Raw genomic sequence first — 25,299 nt, 5'->3', positions numbered from 1 at the left:
CCAAGTGAGGAAAGGATGATGAAGACTATGATTCCCCCACAAGTCGGGATGAGACTTCGGACTTTACAAAAATAAAAGAGGCCAAAGAAGCCCATACAAAAAAAGATCCCAAAGAAGCCCACCAAATAAAAAAAAGAAAAGAAAATGATGAGAGAAAAGAGAGCAGGGACAATGTTACTATCTCTTTTCCACACTTGTGCTTCAAAGTAGCACCATGATCTTCATGATAGAGAGTCTCCTATGTTGTCACTTTTATATACTAGTGGGAATTTTTCATTATAGAACTTGGCATGTATATTCCAATGACGGGCTTCCTCAAAATGCCCTAGGTCTTCATGAGCAAGCAAGTTGGATGCACACCCACTTAGTTTCTTTTGTTGAGCTTTCATATATTTATAGCTCTAGTGCATCCGTTGCATGGAAATCCCTACTCACTCACATTGATATCTATTAATGGGCATCTCCATAGCCCGTTGATACGCCTAGTTGATGTGAGACTATCTTCTCCTTTTTTCCACAACCACCACCCTATTCCACATATAGTGCTATGTCCATGGCTTGCGCTCATGTATTGCATAAGAGTTGAAAAAGCTGAAGCGCGTTAAAAAGTATGAACCAATTGCTTGGCTGAAACAGGGGTTGTGCATGATGGGAGTATTTTGTGTGATGAAAATGAAGCATGGCCTAACTATATGATTTTGTAGGTATACGCTTTCTTTGGATATGCTATTTTGATAAGACATGATTACTTATTAGTATGCTTGAAGTATTACTATTTTTATTTTTCATGGAATTTTATCTTGAATCAGTTGGATCTGAACAATCAAGCCACAATAAAGAAAATTACATTGAGAATTATGATAGGTAGCATTCCACATCAAAAAATTTGTTTTTATCATTTACCTACTCGAGGATGAGCAGAAATTAAGCTTGGGGATGCTTGATACGCCTCCAACGTATCTATAATTTTTGATTGTTCCATGCCATTATATTACCCGTTTTGGATGTTTATGGGCTTTACTTTACACTTTTATATCTTTTTTGGGACTAACCTACTAACTGGAGGCCCATCCCAAATTGCTGTTTTTTTGCCTATTTCAGTGTTTCGAAGAAAAGGAATATCAAACGGAGTCCAAACGGAATGAAACCTTCGGGAGCGATCTTTTTGGAACAAACGCAATCCAGGAGACTTGGAGTGGATGTCAAGAAGCAGCCGAGGAAGCCACGAGGCAGGAGGGCGCGCCCTAGGGGGTAGGCGTGCCCCCACCCTCATGGGCCCCTCATGGCTCCACTTGCCTACCTCCTTCGCCTATATATATCTACGTACCCCGAAAACATCCAGGAGCACCACGAAAAACTATTTCCACCGCCGCAACCTTCTGTATCCGCGAGATCCCATCCTGGAGCCTTTGCCGGCGCTCTGCCGGAGGGGGATCGACCATGGAGGGCCTCAACATCATCTCCAAGGCCTCTCCGATGAGTTGTGAGTAGTTTACCACAGACCTTCGGGTCCATAGTTGTTAGCTAGATGGCTTTTTCTCTCTCTGAATCTAAATACAAAGTTCTCCTCGATCTTCTTAGAGATCTATTTGATGTAACTCTTTCTACGGTGTCTTTGTCGAGATCCGATGAATTGTGGGTTTATGATCAAGTTTATCTATGAGAAATAATTGAATCTTCTCTGAATTCTTTTATGTGTGATTGGTTATCTTTGCAAGTCTCTTCGAATTATCAGTTTGGTTTGGCCTACTAGATTGATCCTTATTGCAATGGTAGAAGTGCTTAGCTTTGGGTTCAATCTTGCTGTGTCCTTTCCCAATGACAACAGGGGCATCAAGGCACGTATTGTATTGTTGCCACCGAGGATAAAAAGATGGGGTTTATATCATATTGCATGAGTTTATCCCCCTACATCATGTCATCTTGCTTAATGCGTTACTCTATTCTTATGAACTTAATACTCTAGATGCAGGCAGGAGTCGATCGATGTGTGGAGTAATAGTAGTTGATGCATAATCGTTTCGATCTACTTGTTGTAGACGTGATGCCTATATACATGGTCATGCCTAGATAATCTCATAACTATGCACTTTTCTATCAATTGCTCGACAATAATTTGTTCACCCACCATCATACTTATGCTATCTTGAGAGAAGCCACTAGTGAAACCTATGGCCCCCGGGTCTATCTTTTATCATATAAGTTTCCCATCTACTTTTATTTGCATCTTTTACTTTCCAATCTATATCATAAAAATACCAAAAATATTTATCTTATCTTATTATCTCTATCAGATCTCACTTTCGCAAGTTACCATGAAGGGATTGACAACCCCTTTATCGCGTTGGTTGCAAGGTTCTTGTTTGTTTGTGTAGGTACGAGGGACTTTTGAGGAGCCTCCTACTGGATTGATACCTTGGTTCTCAAAAACTGAGGGAAATACTTACGGTACTTTGCTCCATCACCCTTTCCTCTTCAAGGGAAAACCAACGCAGTGCTCAAGAGGTAGCAACACTGAAACACACAAACACACTAATAGAAATTTTAAAAATTCCATACAAATTCACATAAATATATGGTCTTATATATGACCATGTGAACTTTTACCTGGCCTGAAATGCAAATTTATATAAATAAATGTTTTTGTTATTCTAATAAAATTTACATCAAAATGAGTTGTAAATAAAATATAATTAATATATTTTGATTTCAAATTCAATTTCAAATAATTCCCCTCTTTTTTGAAGAAGTCATTTTATCTTCTCTCTTTATTTTATTGTTGGTAATAAAGGAAATGAATTTAGTGAAACCAAATTTGATCCAAACTCCAAATTTTGAATTTAAAGAATTAAAAAAAATAGATTTAAGGAAACTTCCAATTCCCTCTTTCGGTCCATGAATTGTATAAAGTTCCTTTGATAAAAATTCATATAAAAGAAATGAAGGGCAAAATGCATAAATCATGGATGCATATGAATGATCTATTTATAAACATCCAAATTGGAAATTGACATGTTACAGCTATCAAACGTCACAACATAACCGGGTGATCATAAAGATGCTCTACAGGTACCTCCGGAGGTGTCTGTTGAGTTATATGATTTGGTGACCGAATGTTGTTCGGAGTCCCGGATGAGATCACATACATGACGATGAGCTCCAGAATGGTCCAGAGGTAAAGATTGATATATAGGATGAAGTTATTCAAGTGTCAGGAAGGTTTCGGAATGCACCAGATAGTCTTTGGAGTACCGGAAGGGGTTCTGGGAGACCATCGATAGGACTTGGTGGGCCTCATGGGCCCAAGGAGGGAGGCGCACGAGCCCACAAGGGGCTGGCCACGCCCCACCTCCCTTGCCCACGCATAGAAGGAAGGAGTCAAAACCGGCGGATCTCGGGTAGGGGGTCCCGAACTGTGTGTCTAAGGCTGATGGTAACAGGAGGCGGGGGACACAATGTTTACCCAGGTTCGGGCCCTCTCTATGGACGTAATACCCTACTTCCTGCTTGATTGATCTTGATGAATATGAGTATTACAAGAGTTTATCTACCACGAGATCATAATGGCTAAAACCCTAGAAGTCTAGCTTATGATTATGATTGTTGTTGCCTCTATGGATTAAACCCTCCAGTTTATATAGACACCGGAGGGGGCTAGGGTTATATAAGGTCAGTTACAAAGAAAGGAATCTACATATCCAAATCGCCAAGCTTGCCTTCCACGCCAAGGAGAGTCCCATCCGGACACGGGAAGAAATCTTCTATCTTGTATCTTCACAGCCCAACAGTCCGACTCATGTTAATAATCCGGCTGTTCGAGGACCCCTTAATCCAGGACTCCCTCAGTAGCCCCCGAACCAGGCTTCGATGACGAGGTATCCTGCACACAGATTGTCTTCGGCATTGCAAGGCGAGTTCCTCCTCCGATTACTTCAAAGTACCTGACTTAAAGAGCTGTATCCGGCTTTTCATTTAGTGTCACGCTCATCGGCTTCTGCACCTTCATGATTTCAGCTTCCACGTGTCGGGTGAATATGATAGGTTGGAGCATTTTTTTCACATACCGCCCTGACCCTGAGAGAAAATTGTCTATTTAAAGAGACGGGGATCTTCAGATCCAATCCACACCATCTCCAGCAAACGAGGCATCCTTGGAGCTTACTAGCAGAAACCATCCCGACATGGCTAGCGCTCCTAGCCCTTCCTCCCGCCCCCACGGCCCCAAAAAGGGTGATTGGGAAAAGTGCTCCGTATCCCATAACCAACCGGTGAAGCTGCAGACACAGGGATTTCTTCCCCCGTTGATCTAGTCCCTGTTCGAGCCGGATTGGCTCCCTTCAATGGTGGGGAGCAGGCGGAGAACTTCCCCAACCCATCCAGGGGGAACGAGTATGCTTTGTTCCCTACTTTTTGAGAGGTGTCGGATTTCCAATCCATCCATTCCTCCGAGGTCTACTAGAGTATTATGGCCTCCAAGTGCACAATTTCACTCCTGCCCCCATCCTGCATATTGCGGGTTACGTCGCTCTTTGCGAGTTGTTCCTGGGTTGCGAGGCCCATTTTGAGTTATGGAAGAAGCTATTCTACATCATCCCCTGTAATCAATAGGGATCAATATTTCAAGTGGGCGGCGCCGAAATATGGTGCATCGCCGGGACCGGATATCTGTCCGGCATAGCAAAGAAGGCATCCGAAGAATGGCCCTCTGAATGGTTCTATATTGAGGACGTCTCCCTTCCCGACCCAGTCCGTATGGGTCTTCCTGAATTTTCAAGTGCTCCATTGAAGAAACGCCTCAGCTGGCGTCCCCGGAGCCTCAGGGATGAAGATAGCACGGAAGACCATCAACTGATGAGCAATACAAAAACGCTTGCTCAATCCGGATTGTCAATAGTCGAGGTTATGGCGATATCCATAATACGAGGGGTTCAGCCACTCCAATACTGAGGGCGTCCCATGTGGCACTTCAACGGAGAAGTTGACGCCACCCGCTGTGGTCGGAAGGGTCCGGACACTCCCGCCGCTTTTGCGAAAATACTGTTCGGATTAAACATAGGGGAGACAGAAGAGTTCATTCGCATTAAGCCTAGAGATGGATTTTCCATGTACAACCCTCCCAGCTGGGTGAGTTGCCATCCTACTACTCAATTTACTCCCTGAGTCAGTTTCTACAAATATTAATCCGTCCATTTGAGACAGGAATGGCGGAAGGTCATCATGGAGTTCCACAGTCCCGCACCACAGCCCGAGGACAAAAACCGGGCCCTTGACCCCGGATTCACAGAAGATCCGATTATATTCATGGAGCTCGGGGATGGAGTGTTCTACCAGGCGAGCCATGACAACACAGAAGTGGCCATCACTGCTGACTATCCCTGCCTTCTCCCTGCCTTGCATGTAAGCAATTAGGAGACTTATCCTTCGAAGGAATTTCCTCATTCCACCTCACCCACCGCATTATCTTATGCTCTAAAGGGGAGGCGATCGACACGCCATGCTGCACCTGAGGTGACTCGCAAGAAGGCTACGCCTACGCCTGGCAGTCCTTCGAAGAGGAAGGCAAATAGAAACACGACCGATCCTTCATCAAAGAGGTATGGTTTTAAATATGCTCTATGGCTGTCACCTTGGAGTATGACGCTATCCATTGTGTCGTATCAGGAAAAACATTCGTCGGACTATGTTTGGGGATCCTGCCGGTCATGCCTTTACTAGCCAGATTCCGGATCCTGTCTCAAGGACTGAGGCTAACATGGAAGTGACACCGGATTGTCCTTCTGCGGAATATTCGGATAAAGTATCCGTCACAAACTCCGAAGTGGGAAGCGCCATGAATCATCCGCGCCGGTGGGCCGCTCTTCGCGACCCTATTTTTTCAGAAGAGGCATTCAACGCCTTCAACTCGGGTGATGCATACATCCGAGCTGCTCGGGATGGGCTTGCCAAGCCACAGACCAGTATTTGAAAGATATGCGGGTAAGTACACATTTGTACAATTATGATAATCATATACCAGTAGCCCCCAAGACTTGAAACAGTTGGTACAACTGATTTCAGGATCATTGTCTAACCAGGTGCTCACAGAGAAGAACAGCCTGTTGTCTCAAGAGCTGAAAAGGTGTCAGACCCAGCTAGCTCCTGCCACCGCCGAACTGGAGAAATCGAAGAAGGCAGTGTCTTTTAATGTTCCCCTCTATCGAGAAAACATAATCATATACCAGAATTATTAATGCGGTTGCACATCTTATGGCAGAGTCATCAAATCATCCGGGAGAGGTACCGAAAGTCGCACAGGCGGGAGGTCCAGGAACTCAAAGGCAACTGGCCGCGGGCAAACGTATACTGACACGGGTCATGGAGGAGAAGAATAAACTCCAAGACGCCAACACCGAGCTGGGCGTGGAACTAAAAGATGTGCGGGCCCAGCTGGCTGACCCCGTGAAGGAAAATAAGAAGCTATGAGGCGGCATATTTAGTATGTTTTCAAACTTACCTTTACGTAGTTCGGCAAGGAAAGGAACTGACAGAGTTATGTCTATAGGTATGCTGACCGGCCGCCCCGAAGAGGAGATGCCCGAATCTTCGGGCGATCTGCTACAAGAGCTATCGCAAATGTACGAGAGAGCTCGGCAGGTGATGCAAAGTATTGCCAAGGCCTTATGGCCATCCGACTCCCCTCCAGGAAGTATGGAGGAGCTTTTACAGCTACTCAAGGGAGCGCGGCGACGCTTCCGATTGTGGAAGATATCGGCTTGCCGGAAAGGTGCGCGAGAGGCCTGGGCCATGGTGAAAACATGATATACCAAGCTCGACCCGAATCATATGGCCGAGGTCGGACCTTTAGGGTCAGATGGAAAAGAAAATCCTGTTAGTTTGGTATATGACCAGGTACAAATAGCCGCTAAGTATTCCCATCAAGATTGTAGGCTAGATAGTGTTGGCATTCTAGGAACGGGGGTCCCCAGACATGCCTGCCTGCGGCCCGCGGCGTGGCTTCACCAGTGGCCCAGTACGGCCCGTCTCCATCAACCAACGCTCAAGACCCTCGCGAGGGGCCAAGCCTCGAGGGACGGATGACACACGGCATCCTCAGGAGTGGCCTCACCAGGCAGGCTCGTGAGGAGGCGGAGAGATCAAGGCAAGGGGTACCTCGCGAGGTTCCCATGACGCAAGCCATGACGACCAAGGCCAATCGGGCGCCAGCGCGCGTAGTGTCCTCATTTCCCCTTTCGTGCTAAGGGGGGAGCACAGGCGCGGAGTACCGAGGCACCAGGCAAAGGTTTCCATATCGGTGCAACAAGACCAAGACCAGCAGGATGGCAGGACGGAGGTCATCATGGAGCCCAAGACATCATCATCACCAGCGCCTTTGCCAGGCGAAGACCACCTTTAGTCAGGATAGCTTGTACTAGATGTCCCCTTCCAAAATGGCCGTTGTTGGTCTCCTTCCCGCTCAATATTTGGGGAGAGGACCAGGGCCTCTATAAATAGGGCTAGCCACCACAGTAGAAGGGACGGATCAATTCCTCCCCAAGCAACCCTCCAAGCACAAGAACACCTCTCCTCGCGAGGCTGTTCTTCCTTTGTACTGTTCATCATCAGCCCAAGAGGCAATCCACCACCATAGATAGGAGTAGGGTATTACACCACAATGGTGGCCCGAACCTGTATAAATCTTGTGTCCCTTGTGCTGTGAGTTGATCGATCTAAGCTTAGAGATCGTGGCGAGGCTAAGAGCAAGATTCGGTAGGGGGAAATCTTCGTGCGCACCCTAGTGTTTGAACCTTAAGGGTTTTGCCGGAACCCGATATTCGACATTTGGCGCGCTAGGTAGGGGTGTGCCGAAGTCTTCTTTCTGCTGATCCGCGTCCCATCGCTTCGTCGCATCCATGTCCGACACCAGACGAGCCCGCGCCGAGCGCCGGGCTGCTCTCGCCGCTCCCGTCGCCCAGACGGCTCCTGTCGGTGGGCCTCCCCGTGGTTCTCCATCGCCGGCCGCCAATGCCGCCATCGGCCTGGCGGGGAACGAGCAACAAGCATCCTCGTTGCACCCATCGGTGTGGCGGGACTGCCGCACCGCCACTCCGTCATTGACCCTGGCCGGTTCGTCGTCCCATGCTTGTCGCGCCCCCACGGACGCGCAGGCCGCGCTGCTTCTAGCATGTGAGCTCCTGCATTACCGCCCCGTCAACGACCTCTATGAAGAATGGCTTGCTCACATCACCGAGCTCGTGAGCTCCGCAGGGGGTCTCCCGCACCGTCCCTCTTGCTGCCTCGCCCTTCGCCAGGTATGGGTGACGCGGCTCATGGAGTGCCTCCACCACCTCTGCCCCCAGACACGCCCTGGCTCCAAGGCGCACGGCCCCTGGACATGACCCACCACATCCAGCGCCCGCGCGACAAGAAAGAAGCTGCCAAGAAATCCCTCGGCCTCAAGAAGGCACCCCCATGCTCCCTGCACCGGTGCAACAAGACCGTGTGCTGCCTCTGGTGGCGGTGCGCGGATACCATCAAGAGCAAGCTCCGCGTTAGCAAAGGGCCCCGGTGACCACAACAGGTTGTTGTGCCTTCACCCCCGAGCTGCGTAGCATCGCCTGGCCGGGTAAGTTCAAGCCGGACCTGCCTCCTCGCTACGACGGTACCCCCGACCCCACGGAGTTCTTGCAGCCCTATGAGCTGAGCATCGAGGCGGCCAACGGAAACGAGATGGTCATGGTGAACTGGTTTCCCATGGTGCTCAAGGACGGAGCCTGCTCGTGGCTCTTGAACCTGCCTCCCGACTCGATCTCCTCCTGGGACGAGATGCGCAACTACTTCATCAACAACTTCCAGGGCACTCGCGACCGCCCCCCGACCGCGGGTGACCTGCGCCGCATCAAGCAACAGCCTGGGGAGACCCTGCAGAAATACATCCAATGCTTCAACAGCGTCCGCCTCAAGATCCTCAAGGTGACGGACGAGGCCATCATCTCAACGTTCTCTGATGGCGTCCATGATGTCCAGATGAAGGAGGAGCTCGCCATCCACGAGGAGTTGTGCACATCCCTGTAGCTGTTCAACCTGGCGACCAAGTGCGCAAGAGCTGAGGAGGGACGCCTCTCCCTCCTCGAGCTCCCTGTTGCCGACCAGAAGAAAAGAAGACCAAGGCCAAAGACGAGAAGCGCAAGGGAGTAGCCGTGCTTGTGGAAGAACCAGACATGAAGCGCGACAGGGACAAGCCAGAGTCGTCCAAGGGCAGCCGACCGTTCTGCGCCTACCACAACCTCCACACCCACAATACCAGTGACTTCCAGGAGCTCAGGGCCGTTCGAGAAGGACGCTTCGCTTGACGCCCCCAGTGCAACGACCGGGGCTACGTCCGAGGAGGAGGACATGGCGGAGGATGACGAGACGACCGTGGCCCTCGCCAGGAGTGGTGTGACCGACCTCGTGAGGATCGCTGGTAGGACCAGCCTCGCGAGGGCACCTGGAGGGATCAGCCTCGTGAGGACCGCCCGTAGGGCAATGCAGGCCTTCCTTCGCTGCCGCCACTGCCAAGAAGGAATGACGACCATCATCAGGACGAGGGGGCTGGGGTCTTCTAGGAGCCACATGCTATCGCTTGCATCTTGGGCGGAGCTCAGGCCCCAGCCTCTCAGCGCATCTTCAAGCAGTTTTCTCACGAGGTGAATGCAGTCCTCCCCAGGCTCGAGGCCACGCGCCCGCTCAGGTGGTCTAAGTGTGCCATCACCTTCAGCTCTGTCCATCCTTGGGTATCCAGCCCTGGCCATGTTCATGGCGGTGACCCACCACGGCTACAACATCCTCAAGATGCCAGGAAGCGGTAGAATCATCACGGTCCCCTACGAAGAGAGAGATGCCGTGTGCTCCCTCGAGCATGCCTTCCAAGCTGCATTAATTGAGGACCCGGACAGCAAGGGCGAGAACCCTCCTGAGGCCATCCCCAAGAAGAAGAAGCAACCGCTCCGCACAAGGCTTTAGGAGGTTGGCATCTCGGGTGGTGTCGCGTTAGGATCCGCGCCCGTGCATGGGGCACCTCCTTCCATCGCATAGGAAGGCGTGCCCGGCGCCCTCCTAGGGCAGGGCTTGGGGGCTCTCTTCTGGAGGGCCTCGGACCTTGCCAACATCACGAGGGAGGCGCTCGAGCACCACTTGGAGGAGTGCTGCACGGCACGTTTCCCTCAGGAAGGCACATGGCTTGGGAAGCCCAACATTCAGGAGTTCTACACCAAGACCACTCAGGAGCTTCAGGAAGCAAGGGCCATGTGCGGCGACCGCCGCCTACCCGGCGCGGCTCCCCATCTAGGCGAGGATGGTGGGCTGCGCGTCTGCGTCGACATCCCAGGGCTCAACCGAGCTGCATCTCAGGAGCGCTTCTGGCCTTCGCGCGTGGGACGGTGCGAGGGTCCGCCACACAGCTACGTTCGCATGCCTTTCCGCCTGCCGAACGCGGCTGCACCTACCAGCGTCACCTGCGGAGCATCCTGGCAACTCAGCAGGCCAGGCACCACGCGGTCCTAGCAGAGATGGAGACGGTCCTCAAGGAACAACCTGGACCCCCAGAGCCTCCTGAGGCTCAGGGCCCCGGTGGCTCGTGAGGGTTGGCCCCTTCACCGCGCATCTTTAGCTGCCCCAACACCCCCTCTACAATGGAACCAGGTGACATCTTCCAAGTTCATTTCAACTGGGAGCACCCTCAGGCTGCATTATTCCCAGGCAGTGTGGGTCCGTCCCTGCGGCATGTATCTCTTTTATGTTTTTAGCTTACCTTGTTCGGGGCGCCGCACGGGCTGCATCATCCCCAAGTCGCTCGGGTCTGACTCAGTGGCATGTATCCATTCTGCATTTACCTAAGTTGATTTCCTTTCATGCCTAATCTACCTGTGATCATCACATGTTCGATTACCGCCTACCACAAGCCCCCTCTCTCCCTCATGCAATTTGCTTGCGCGTTGAAAGGGGGGCTCCTGAGCATCACGACTCAGGAGCTCTTACTGGCTCTCCAGCCCTCACCCCTGGCCTTGACCATGGCATCGCGACCTGGCATACCAGCGGCGGCTGAGCTCGCTCGAGGGCGGGACCTGAGGACACATAGCATTTGTACCTAACCGTCTCGCAGGAACACACATCTGTCAAAGATCCAAGACTAGGCGCAACGCGCCTTGAGGTAGGGCCTTGTGAGTCCCGCGCTGGCTCATGAGTGCCTAGATATGCCTCGTCTAGCCCTACCGTGCAAGCCACATGTCAGGGCGGGCTGTACACGCCCCGGGGGGCTCACCCCAGAGGGAGCCCCCCTCCCACGCATCAGTGGAAGCACCATGCTTCGCGCTGGCTAACGACACTGCTGAGGAGCGGCCATGCCCGTACACATACGGAAGTGCTACGCTCCGCGCTGGTGATAAACAACTAAGGGCAGCTGTAGGACCTTGAAGTATGTCTAGAGGGGGGTGATTAGACTACTTGACCAATAAAAAACTTAACCTTTTCCCAATTTTAGACTTTGGCAGATTTTAGCTATCTTTGGACAAGTCAAGCAATCTTCACACAATTCAAGCAAGCATGCAAAGAGTATATGAGCAGCGGAAATTAAAGCATGCAACTTGCAAGAATGTAAAGGGAAGGGTTAATTTGGAGGATTCCAACGCAATTGGAGACACGGATGTTTTTGTCATGGTTTCGATAGGTGGTGCTATCGTACATCCACGTTGATGGAGACTTCAACCCACGAAGGGTAACGGTTGCGCGAGTCCACGGAGGGCTCCACCCACGAAGGGTCCACAAAGAAGCAACCTTGTCTATCCCACCATGGTCGTCGCCCATGAAGGACTTGCGTCACTAGCGGTAGATCTTCACGAAGTAGGCGATCTCCTTGCCCTTACAAACTCCTTGGTTCAACTCCACAATCTTGTCGGAGGCTCCCAAGTGACACCTAGCCAATCTAGGAGACACCACTCTCCAAGAAGTAACAAATGGTGCGTTGATGATGAACTCCTTGCTCTTGTGCTTCAAATGATAGTCTCCCAACACTCAAATCTCTCTCATAGGATTTGGATCTGGTGGAAAGGAGATTTGAGTGGAAAGCAACTTGGGGAAGGCTAGAGATCAAGATTCATATGGTAGGAATGGAATATCTTGGCCTCAACACATGAGTAGGTGGTTCTCTCTCAGAACTTGTAAGTTGGAAGTGTAGGTTTGTTCTGATGGCTCTCTCCATGAATGAAGAGGAGGTGGAGGGGTATATATAGCCTCCACACAGAATCTAACCATTACACACAATTTACCAAACTCGGTGTGACCAAATCAACAAACTCAATCGGACCGATTTAGCAAATCTAGTGACCGTTAGGATTTTTGGTGGGACCGACATGCAACTCGGTAGGACCGATATGATTAGGGTTAGGGAATAACGTAATCTCGGTGAGACGGATTACACAAACTCGGTGAGACCGATTTTGGTAATTAGCTAACCAGAGAGTTGGTCAGGTAAACTCGGTGGGACCGATTCGCTCTTTTCGATGAGACCGAAACGTTATGAAAGGAAAACAGGGAGATTACATTGCAATATCGGTGGGACCGATCGCTCACTTCGGTTAGACCGAAACATTATGAAGGGAAACAGAGATATTACAATCCCATCTCGGTGAGACCGAGATCCCTATCGGTGAGACCGATTTGCCTAGGGTTTGTGGCAGTGGCTATGACAATTGAACTCGGTGGCGCTGGATAGAAAGAATCGGTAGGACCGATTTTGACTTTTGGTTTAGGTCATATGTGGATGTGAGAAAGTAATTGAGGGTTTTTGGAGCATATCACTAAGCACTTGAAGCATGAGGCTCATTAAGCAACACCTCATCCCTCCTTGATAGTATTGGCTTTTCCTATAGACTCAATGTGATCTTGGATCACTAGAATGTAAAATGTAGAGTCTTGAGCTTTTGAGCTTGAGCCAATCCTTTGTCCTTAATATTTTTGAGGGATCCACTTTCATCATCCATTCCATGCCATTCATTGAGCTTTCCTGAAATATTTGTCTTGGAATAGCATTAGCTCAATGAGCTATATGCTGTTATGAATTACCAAAACCACCTAGGGATAGTTGCACTTTCAATCTCCCCCTTTTTGGTAATTGATGAAAACATATAGATCAAAGCTTCGGCAAATGATAATAAGATTGAAAAACATCGTCGCTTTGAGAAGTATGGGATAAGCAAGAGCTCCTCCTAAATTTGTGCATAGTTTAAGATTTGCTTTGGACTGCAAATGCATAAGGAATTAGGCTCATGGGTTACTCTTCCATGTCACATACATCTTGGTGGAGCGCTCAAAATAATAAAGATTGAATACATGCACTCATCACCAAGCAAAGTGACTGATCATATAAGGATAAGTAAGATAATATCATTTAACAAGCATAGGTGTAGCTTATGATCAAACACATGATCATCAATGTCTCACAGATAATGGCATAGTATCTCAAGCAATCAAAAGCAAACAAAGTTCAACCAAGAAGACAAGAGAGAACAAAAGCAAACTCTCTCTCTCAAAGCCTATGATCTATACATTTTTCTCCCCCTTTGGCAAGAAGTTACCAAAAAGTTCCTAGAAAATGCATAGTACTATATCGTCTCTCAGGCTTGGTCTTCAGTTGGTGGTGTAGAGATGGCTCCTTGGACGAAGACTTCAGTTGATGTGGATGGAGCTGGAGGAGTTGGTGCTCGAGCTGGTTGCACTGGAACTGTAGGAGCTGTAGCTGGTGCAGATGAAGTGGCTCTGGCGTCAATCACAGGCACTGCAGCTGATCTCTAGGCTCGAGGCACTCTGGCAAATGCACCTGTAGTTGTCTTGCCCTTCCTCTCCTGCATGTCATCCTGTAGCTGCTCCACAACTGACTGAATCTGAGTTACTTTGACATCTAAATCATAGAATTTTTGTTCCATGATTCTTTCCAGGCTCTCCTGGTTTTGAGTTAGGGTGGCCAACCATTTCTTAATCCTCAGAGTTGATGCTATCAAGTAACCAAGCTGCTCCTGCTTGTTCTTCAAAAAGTATTTAGATGCCTCCTCTTGAGTAGGCATCTTGGCAGACTTCTCTTTCTTTGCTTTCTCCTTCTTCTCTTGAGCTTGTACTGATGATGGTTCATTCTCATTCATCACAACTTGATTGTCCTCAAAGTCTGGATAGAGAACAAAGTGTTCCTTATCCAACAGATATTTTCCTGTGCCCATCTTTGAGTTAATCAACTCCTGAATTTGTGGGGCATATCCACAACTTCTCTTTTGGTCTGCTGTTGTCCTCTTGATAGTCTCAACCATGAGGCTCATGACCTTGAATTTCTGTGGCACATCAAACAAGTGAAAATTAATTGCATGCCCTCTGATCATGTTGTGGTCACCTGACTTGGGCAATATATTGTGCCTTAGGATCCAGTTGATCGTTGGCAGCCCTGACAGAAGATAGTGTACATATCCAAATTTATGTGTCTCAACTACAGCATCTGGGATCTCCTTGTACATATGAGCCATGGAGTTGTGATCCATCTTCTTCTTGGCATATACATCCAAGTCATCTTCACTCTCCTTTGGGGCATTGATCAGATTGGCCAATTCCTCAATAGTTTATTGATATCTCGTACCTTCAGACATCCAAACTATCCTGCCATCTGGATAGAAATGTGCTCTGGAGTAGAATTGTATAATGAGCTCACCATTCCACTTTGTGAGCTTCTGCCCAACAAAGTCTGCAACTCCACAAGTAATGAAACTATCTTGCACTCCAGGATAGTGTTCCTCATTCTCCTTCATGTAGGTCCAGTCGACCCATCTCATGTCACAAACTATAGGCTTCTTGTCCAACAACACTGTCTCATAGAAATCCTGCTGTTCCTTTGTGTGGAACCTGTAATCAACAGGAGTCCTTCTCCTGATAGCATAGGGATCAGACAACCTCCACTTTCTGAGTCCTGCATCCTTTCTCAGCTTCATGTTCTCAGCCACAGGATGAGCATCATTGTGGTCTGGAATCTTGGGCTTTAGCTTTCTCAACACATGTTCTTCATCTTCTTCTTCCTCAGCAATAGTTTCAAGCACTGGGGCCTTGTTCTTCTCAGTAGCTGGTATACTCCTAGTATTCCTCTTAGGTGCATTCCTGGACTTGGAGGCAACTTTGGGTGCTTCTTTGGGCTTTAATGTTGTAGCCCTGACCTTATAGCATCACCCGTCAGCTTTTGTGCCTTGGGTGCTGGTGCAACAACCTCTCCTTCCTCTTCTTCAGAGTCTCTCCTCATAGAGGGATTGCCAAGAACTTTGGCAGTAGTGGTTCTGACTCTCTTTTTCTTTTTGTCTTGACCAGCAGCTTCATCTTCTGATTCAATAGTAAACTTCATGGTTTCTCGAGTGGCAACCTTCCTGGGTTTGGAAGTGGGAATCCTTCTTGCAGGTGCCTTCTTCTGCACTACTGGCTTAGTGGCTGCAGCTAAACCATATTCTTTCTTGACCACCTTCTTCTTGGAAGTGGCCTCATCTTCAGCTGCCACATAATCCTCATCCTTAGATTCTGAGGTTCTTTTCTTCCTTGTTCTGGTGGCAGCTTTGGCCAAATTGCTGGGAGTGCTTCTGCTGCCATCATCTGAAGTGCTAGAGGGACTAGTGCACTCACTCATGTGAATCTGCTCTTCTTCCCTGTTCTGGCTGTCACTTTGGTCTGACATGTTGAATACACTGACTGCTGACCCTGTGAATAGTTATAGATGAGATAGAGTGGATGAGCATCACAAAATGCAGAGATTTTTTTGCAAAAGAATGATTCAAAACTTAGTTTTAGTTTTCCATAGAAAGCATTTTGGATCAACCGATTTTCAAACTCGGTGATACCTAAGAAGTTTTGGAACCTAAACTAGTGAACTCGGTCAGACCGAGTCACAGTTCGGTTGCACCGAGACTGCTAGGGTTTCACAAAATTTTAAAATCGGTCACACCGATTAGCAATTCGCGGTCAAACCGAGAGGTACTGGTGCAATGGCGTTAGCCGAATCGGTGGGACCGAGTTTTTCAACTCGGTGGGTCCGAGATGGTTTCGGCGGCAACCTAACCCTAAATTTTCAAATCGCATCTATTCTAAGGATTGTTTTGACTGGATAGAGGTGTTTCAATCGTGGCAAGAATCATAATGAACACAATGTGCTGAGAATCAGACGAGGATAGCACTATGATCGAGTTCATACCCTAGTTCGGCGATGAACTCGCTACGGCGGCAACGACGGAGATGAAATCCGTTGACGGCGGCGGAGACCAGTGACAGGAGGCGGCTGGCGACAAAGTCGACGAGCCGGAGACCTAGAAGGTAGAGCAAGCTATGCGCCGGCGAAGAGGTTTGGAGAAAGTTTTCTAAATTTTGCCCGTGTGAATATATAGCCCGACACTGTCGGTGTGACCGTGTGGAATGACTCGGTGGCACCAAGATGCATAACTGTTAACAGTTACAGCAACTCGGTGTGACCGAAAAGTTCAAATCGGTTGCACCGAGATTGAAAACCTAGATCGACTTAGTGATCTCGGTATGACCAAAATGGAAGAATCAGTCAGACTGAAACACATAAGAAGTTTTGGAAGTTTAAGTCTATGATGAATCGGGGACTCCGAGTGCTCCTCACACAGAGTGGTTCGAATCTGACTTGATCAAATTTTGTGATGTAGCATGAATAGAGTTTGAGACGAGAAAAGCATAGATAGCTAGAGAAGGTTCTTAGGCATTCTTGTCCATCCACTTGGCCAAAGAAAAAGAAACCAATCAATCAAAACAACAAGTGGATGTCCTCGAATGAGTAAAGTATGCAACCAACATGCTCACACAATAAAATGGAAAAAGAAATATGTGGCAAATCATGCACAACCAATTCTAGCATCTATCAAACAATTGGCGATGACTAGGTCATCTATATATGGGTATATTGACTTAGGAGTCAAATGAGAACATTTGATCATAGGTCATACTCATCGTTTAAGCTCAAGTGGGGTTACCACTTTTACATAATGCATTGATGTGTTCACATCATTAGAGTTGCTTTGAATCAATTCTTAGAGTTAAGCTCCCCCTAGATGTGAAATCCCCCCTTGGAGGGATGAACTAACCTTGGGTTTTGTCGATGATGAATTCATGTAGGTGTTGAAGATGTGGATACTCAACGTTGATGTAGATCATTTGGAGCAATCCTTTTGAGTGAGTTGCACTTTCAATACCTACATGGGTTAGTCCCACAAGGAACAAACAAGAATATCCATAGACATAGTGTGATGCACACACAAATGATGTCCATGAAAACATTAGGTTACCTTGTCCCTTGCCTTACCAACTTGAGGGTTTGTGACTCCTTGAACTAGTGCTAGATATGGAAGTTGATTGCACTTGTCCTTGCCATAATGATATGAGTGAAGAATGTTGGTGGAGTCACCCTCAAGAACACTCTAGTTCTTCTTCTTCGGGATCCACATCATCTTGATGGGAATCCTTGTAGTTGTAGTTGTACTTGATGAAGTAGAACTTGACGTAGTCTTGGGAACCCACTTGACCAAGGCCTTAGGTGCTTCTTCAAATGCATCAATCTCCTCTTGAAGCTTGTCCTTGCCTTTGTTCTTGTGGTCTTGTGGTGGAAGATCATCTTGTGCTTGTGTTCCCCTGAAGGAAGTAGGATCATACTTCTCTTGTTGAGGAAGAAACTTCATCTTGGGGTATTGATCTTCTTTCCACTCAACTCCATTGGCATTGAACTTTCGTTCAAAACCAACACCTTGATTCTTCCGGTGCCTTCCTTGCTTGCGTACAATTTTCTCGAATTGCTTACTCCCGGCAAGGCTCTTGTATACACCTTTCTCTATAATTCCCTTCAATAAGCTATTTTCTTGCTCAAGTGTAACTTGGCTAAGGGAATTAGTAGTGGAATCAAGAGAACTACTAGAAGCAACAATATTGGATTTAGCATTATTATTGTTACTACTAGAGAAAGAATCTTTCGTGTTCTTGTTACTAGACTTGACTTGAGGCATGTAACTAGATAAGAGTAAACGCTTGGCAATGTAAGAAGAACTTTTCTTACGGAAATCATCATTGATTGCCTTTAAGAACTCATGCTCTTGCTCAAGACTGAGCTTTTCAAAGCGTAACTTCTCATGAGCCCTTAAAAGTTCTCGATGATCTTCGAAGATAGTTTCATGAGCTAACTTGAGAGTGTCTAGTTCTTTAGTTAAAATCTCAATCTTCTCCTTATCATTGTCATTCGTTTTATCTTGATTAGCATGATTAATTGACGTTTCATCATAGTATTCATTACTAGAGTTGTCAATAAGTAAATCATCATCACCTAACAAGTCATCTTCATCACTATTAAAATCAACATACTTGGGGTGTGTTACCTTAGGACCTTTGGCCATGAAGCATCTTCCAATCCCTTCATTTGGTGAATCAAATATGTCGTAGGAGTTGGTTGACACAAGTTCTAGACCGGCAACACCTTCATCTTGAGTATATTCGGAGTCGGAGTGATAGCTTCTCTCGGAGCGATTTTCGGAGTCAGAGCCGGATACCCACTCACCAACATGAGCTTGATGTCTTTGTTTTGTGTAGCTCTTTGATGACTTGGCCTTCCTTTCCGAATCCTTGCTTCTCCGTGAGGGTCTTCATTCATAACGATCATCTCTACTCCTCCTCTCTCTTGGAGGTGATTCTTCTCTTCTACTTCTTCTTTTTCGAGAATCTTCTCTTCTTTTGTAGGGTGTCGTACACTCATTGGAATAGTGTCCGGGTCTCCCACAATTGTAGCAATTGCGCTCTCGACTAGAAGACCTTTTGTCATTGTAGGACCTTGACTTAGAGCTTCTTTCTTTGTTTCTACTCTTGTAGAATTTGTTGAAGTTCTTCACCATTAAGCTCAATTCTTCATTGAAGGTTTGTTTCTCACTTGATGATGTGGGGGCTTCACATGAGGCTTTGTAAGCACCACTTGACTTGTTGTGAAGTTCCTCCTTATCCTTGAGTGACATCTCATGAGCAACAATTCTTCCAATGACTTCAGTTGGCTTGAGATCTTTGTAATTTGGCATCATTTGGATCAATGTGCACATGGTATCATACTTTCCATCCAATGCTCTTAGGATCTTCTTGATGATGAATCTGTCGGTCATCTCTTCACCTCCTAAGCCGGCAATCTCATTTGTGAGAAGAGCAAGCCTAGAGTACATTTCAGCGACACCTTCACCATCCTTCATTTTGAACTTGTCAAGCTGACTTTGGAGCACATCCAACTTGGATTCCTTGACGGAGTCGGTACCTTCATGCATATCAATCAAAGTATCCCAAATTTCCTTTGCATTCTCAAGACGGCTAATTTTGTTGAATTCTTCGGGGCACAAGCCATTGAAGAGGATATCACAAGCTTGAGCGTTGCATTGCAGCATCTTCAATTCATCCGCACTAGCTTCACGGTTCGACTCTCTCCCATCAAAGAATTCACCTTGCAAGCCAATACACACAATAGCCCAAACGGCGGGGTTATGTCCAAGAATATGCATTTTCATCTTATGCTTCCAACTAGCAAAATTAGTACCATCAAAGTAAGGACCTCTACGGTGATAATTTCCCTCGCAAGACGCCATACTCTCCTAGGTTATGAAACCAAGGCTATGACCACCAAAAGCTATGGAAATCAAAGCAAATGGAGACCAAAGCTCTGATACCACTTGTAGGACCTTGAAGTATGTCTAGTGGGGGGTGAGTGATTAGACTACTTGACCAATTAAAAAATTAACCTTTTCCCAATTTTAGACTTTGGCAGATTTTAGCTATCTTTGGGAAAGTCAAGCAATCTTCACACAATTCAAGCAAGCATGCAAAGAGTATATGAGCAGCGGAAATTAAAGCATGCAACTTGCAAGAATGTAAAGGGAAGGGTTTGGAGGATTCAAACGCAATTGGAGACATGGATGTTTTTGTCGTGGTTCCGATAGGTGGTGCTATCGTACATCCATGTTGATGGAGACTTCAACCCACGAAGGGTAACGGTTGCGCGAGTCCACGGAGGGCTCCACCCACGAAGGGTCCACGAAGAAGCAACCTTGTCTATCCCACCATGGCCCCCATGAAGGACTTGCCTCACTAGCGGTAGATCTTCACAAAGTAGCCAATCTCCTTGCCCTTACAAACTCCTTGGTTCAACTCCACAATCTTGTCGGAGGCTCCCAAGTGACACCTAGCCAATCTAGGAGACACCACTCTCCAAGAAGTAACAAATGGTGCGTTGATGATGAACTCCTTGCTCTTGTGCTTCAAATGACAGTCTCCCCAACACTCAACTCTCTCTCATAGGATTTGGATCCGGTGGAAAGAAGATTTGAGTGGAAAGCAACTTGGGGAAGGCTAGAGATCAAGATTCATATGGTAGGAATGGAATATCTTGGCCTCGACACATGAGTAGGTGGTTCTCTCTCAGAACTGGAAAGTTGGAAGTGTAGGTTTGTTCTGATGGCTCTCTCCACGAATGAAGAGGAGGTGGATGGGTATATATAGCCTCCACACAAAATCTAACCGTTACACACGATTTACAAAACTCGGTGGGACCGAATCAACAAACTCGGTCGGACCGATTTAGCAAATCTAGTGACCGTTAGGATTTTCGGTGGGACCGACATGCAACTCGGTAGGACCAATATGATTAGGGTTAGGGCATAACGTAATATCGATGAGACCGATTACACAAACTCGGTGAGACCAATTTTGGTAATTAGCTAACCAGAGAGTTGGTCAGGTAAACTCGGTGGGACAGATTCGCTCTTTTCGGTGGGACCGAAATGTTACGAAAGGGAAACATGGAGTTTACATTGCAATCTCGGTGGGACCGATCGCTCACTTCGGTTAGACCGAAACGTTACGAAGGGAAATAGAGGGATTACAATCCAATCTCGGTGAAACCGAGATCCCTATCGGTGAGACCGATTTGCCTAGGGTTTGTGGCAGTGGCTATGACATTTGAACTCAGTGGTGCCGGATAGAAAGAATCGGTAGGACCGATTTTGACTTTAGGTTTAGGTCATATGCGGATGTGAGAAAGTAGTTGAGGGTTTTTGGAGCATATCACTAAGCACTTGAAGCAAGAGGCTGATTAAGCAACACCTCATCCTTCCTTGATAGTATTGGCTTTTCCTATAGACTCAATGTGATATTGGATCACTAAAATGTAAAATGTAGAGTCTTGAGCTTTTGAGCTTGAGCCAATCTTTTGTCCTTAATATTTTGAGGGATCCACATTCATCATCCATGCCATGCCATTCATCGAGCTTTCCTGAAATATTTGTCTTGGAATAGCATTAGCTCAATGAGCTATAAGTTGTTATGAATTACCAAAACCACCTAGGGATAGTTGCACTTTCAGTGGCCCCACAACCGTATCAACCTCAGGGAGCCTAGAGCTCATTGTCTGGCCTCATCGCAACACCTCCCCTCGGGAGCGTCGCGCAAGGGGGCTGGGCACGGGGGCTGCACCCGTGTCACGCCCGAGCGTACGCCACCCAGCCAGGTCCTCCGGACCTGGTCGTCGCGCGCCCCTCGCCGGGCGGAGCCAAGGTATGAAGGGTCGTTTGAATGTCAAGGGGGACTCCTAAGCATCGCGACTCAGGAGCCTAACTGGTTACGTAGCCCCTCACTCCTTGGTCCCGTTCTAGTGATCCGGTCGGGGCTAACGGCGGTTGAGGTATGCGCGGGGCTGGGCTCTGCCGATGTAGAACGCTAGATCTACTACTATGTTCCCTCACTATTTGCTATTTGCGCGTCAAGGGGACTCCTAAGCATCACAACTCAGGAGCCTAACTTTTCACGTAGCCCTCACTCCTTGGTCCCGTCCTAGTGATCCAGTCGGGGCCAACAACAGTTGAGGTATGCACGGGGCCGGGCTCTGCCGACGTAAAACGTAAAGCAAATAGGAAGGAAACCGCAAAATCTCGAAGCAAATCTCGAAGCAAATATTAGAAACCATAATTGTCTTCACAATACCAAACGCAAGTTTAAATGCCTCCATGAGGCATGGTTCACATTGCAGGAATTAAGCAGGAAAGATGCTGTCACCCTTGGATATCGCCGTCGCCCGTCAGGGACTCCACCCCCGTGGTGGCACCGCCCGTGCCACCACTCGGGGCCGCAGGATCAGCAACACTACCTGCCATGGGCGCAGGAGTGAAGGCGCGGAACCTCCCCAGCAAGGCCTCCACATGGCCCTTCACGGCTTCAGCAGCAGCGGTGTAGCACTCACCGTCCACAGGCTCCAGTAGCTCGTCCAGGTTGGCGTCAGGGTCTTCGAGGTGGAGATGGCTGAAGACGTGCGTCAGTGCTGCGGAATAAAGGATGCGAGCTTCCACCTCTTCCATGGGGCCGACGCCGCTCACGACTTCCTCAAGCGCTTTGACCATGTAAGGAAGCAGCTGGGCGGGGCCATCTTCGTCGGTAGCCAGCGGCTTCTCCAGGCCCTTCTCATAGAGCGCCTTCAACGCTACGCGAGACCTCTCCTCGAGGAGTGCAAAGGCCGCGCGGTAGTCGGCCAGGACCTTCGCCTTGGCGTCGAGCTCGGCCTTCTCCGCCCTCACCTCCTGCTCCAGCGTTTCCAGCCAGACATGCTCAGTGGTCTGCTTCTCCGCCAAACACGCTAGCTCGGCGTTGCGGTCCCTGATGGCGTCCTCCCGAGCCTTCATCCTCTCCTCCACCGCTTGGCGGCCGCGAGCTTCTTCGGCGTGCTTATTGTGCAAATCCTGCAGCTCGGCCTCCAGTACCTTGCAGCGGTCTTGAGCGGCCGTGGCATCCTTCAGCGCCACCTCGCAAGCAGCCACGGCTTGGGTGGCGGCCTGCTTCTCCTTCTTAGAGGCTGCCGCGACCCGCCCCAGGGCCGCTCAGACAGAGGCATCAAAGTAAAGCCAGTCGGAAACCAGCTCTAGATGCCCGGCCAGCAGATGGGAGTCGGTGCCCTAGAGGTCTTCTCGCAGCTGGGCCATCTTAGAAAGGGCACGTTCCAAGACATCAGAGGAGGCAGAAGGACCTGGAACCAGCGACGCAGCAGAAGGGGGAGGCAGCAGCGTAACCATGGCTCAGGAGACTGGGGGCTCCTGAGCCTTGGGTACCTCAGCAACAACATCGGGTATTGGCACCTCCGGAGCCAGCGGGGACATGGGGGCTGGCTCCCCACCAGGGCGCTCCTCCAGGCCTCGCGAGGATGACCGAGCAGGGGAGGTGCGAACGCCGTCACCTCCCCTCCCCATAGAAGAAGGTGCGGCCGCGGTGGAGGATCCGCCCCAGACAGCGTCACCGCGTCCCCCTACCTCTTCTTCGCTACAGGCGGCGGCCTAACCAATCAATGGAGAAGTCAAGTACCAGCGGCATAATCAAGAGCAAGATGGAGCACGGACACTTCCTGGTCTACGGTAGAGTAGTTCACCCTCCTCTTGCTGAGCTTGAAGCCCGAGAGCCTCATGGTTAGGGGCGCAGCCGCAAGGGCTCCAGGAGCAAAGGAAGGCGCAGCAGAAGGGCTAGAAGCGGCTCCAGGCGGCATCCGGGCAGAAGCAGCCTCTCGGGTGATTAGCGCCGACCTACCCTTCCTCGGGATCGCGGGCAGATCCTCCTCCTCTGGGGTGGCGTCGGCCTCCTCATCGTCTGGCAAGGTGCGGAGGATGTCGGCCCTGCGCGGGGGAGAGGTCTCCCACGTCCCCTCGTGGGTCGCCTCCGAGTCGCGCTCCTCATCTTCTTCCTCTCCTCCTCCTCCTCTACGGGAGTCACCCGAAGACACGTCCACCGGCACCGTCGCCCCCAGGACCACAGAGGGCGGCCGTCGGCACCAGGCCGCATCCGTCAAAGGTGGGCATGGCAGCCACCACCTGCGCCCTGTCCTCGCGGAGGAACAAAGGGACAGGGGCATTTGGCGGATGCTCCTGATCATCCCCGACCAAGAGGCGGAGAGCTGCGGCCAGATCCTCATCAGCCAGAGCCGCCGAATTCAGGCGAAGCTTGTCGTCTGCACCATCAAGCATCCACAAGGGGCGTGACTGCGCCTGAAGCGGAGCCACCCGCTGCATCAAGAACTCCCTCAGGAGCGCGGCCCCCATCAGCTTCGCCGCCATCACGTTGCCGGGCTTCAGGTCGACGTTCATCTTCTCCATCACCAACTTCGCCCGATCGTCAGCAAGCTTCACCCGAGACCACCCTTCGTCAAGCTGGGGCATCTCCGTTGGCAGCGCCAACCAGGGGTGGACACACTTGGCGTCCATCATGACCCACTTGCTCCGAAAGCTGTCGGCCCTCTTCTCGGCCTTCAAGATTGTGTTGGCCTTGCCATACGTGATGAAATAGGTGCAAGCCGAGGTGTTGTCGCTGTTGGTTCGAAGGAGGAAGAAGTGGCACAGCAAAGCCACAGACGGCATCACCCCAACATGCGCCTCGCAGTAGTAGGCGAAAATCGACAAGAGAAGGACGGAGTTGGGATGGAGATAAAGGGCCTGCAACCTGTAATGGCGGAGGACAGCATACAAGAAGTCGAAGAAGGGAGGAACCAGGCCTGCAACGACGACGTTCGTGAAGAAGGGGTAGAAAGTGCTCCCCTGAGCCTCCGGCACAGCGGATCCAGCCTGGAGTTTGGTCTCCCCCTTTTCGTTGCTCTCCACCCCCGTCAGCAGGCGCATGGCGATGAGATTCTTCTCGAACACATTGGGGGCGTCCAGGGCCGACGCGTACCAAGCTGACTGCTGCTACGTCTTGAGCTTGCGTTGGTTTTCCTTGAAGAGGAAAGGGTGATGCAGTAATAGTAGCATAAGTATTTCCCTCAGTTTTTGAGAACCAAGGTATCAATCCAGTAGGAGGCTCCTCAAAAGTCCCACACACCTACACAAACAAACAAAGAACTCGTAACCAACACAATAAAGGGGTTGTCAATCCCTTCATGGCCACTTGCCAAAGTGAGATCTGATAGAGATAGTATGATAAGATAAATATATTTTTGGTATTTTATGATATAGATTGGAAGAGTAAAGATGCAAATAAAAGTAAATTGAAAGCTTATATGATAAAAGATAGACCCGGGGGCCATAGGTTTCACTAGTGGCTTCTCTCAAGATAGCATAAGTATTACAGTGGGTGAACAAATTACCGTCGAGCAATTGATAAAAAAGCGAATAATTATGAGATTATCTAGGCATGATCATGTATATAGGCATCACGTCCGTGACAAGTAGACCGACTCCTGCCTACATCTACTACTATTACTCCACACATTGAACGCTATCC

Source organism: Triticum aestivum, chromosome 7B, assembly GCF_018294505.1.
Source record: "Triticum aestivum cultivar Chinese Spring chromosome 7B, IWGSC CS RefSeq v2.1, whole genome shotgun sequence".
NCBI classification, from domain to species: domain Eukaryota; kingdom Viridiplantae; phylum Streptophyta; class Magnoliopsida; order Poales; family Poaceae; genus Triticum; species Triticum aestivum.
The sequence above is the reverse complement of the archived record's forward strand: the minus strand, read 5'-3'. Positions refer to the sequence as shown.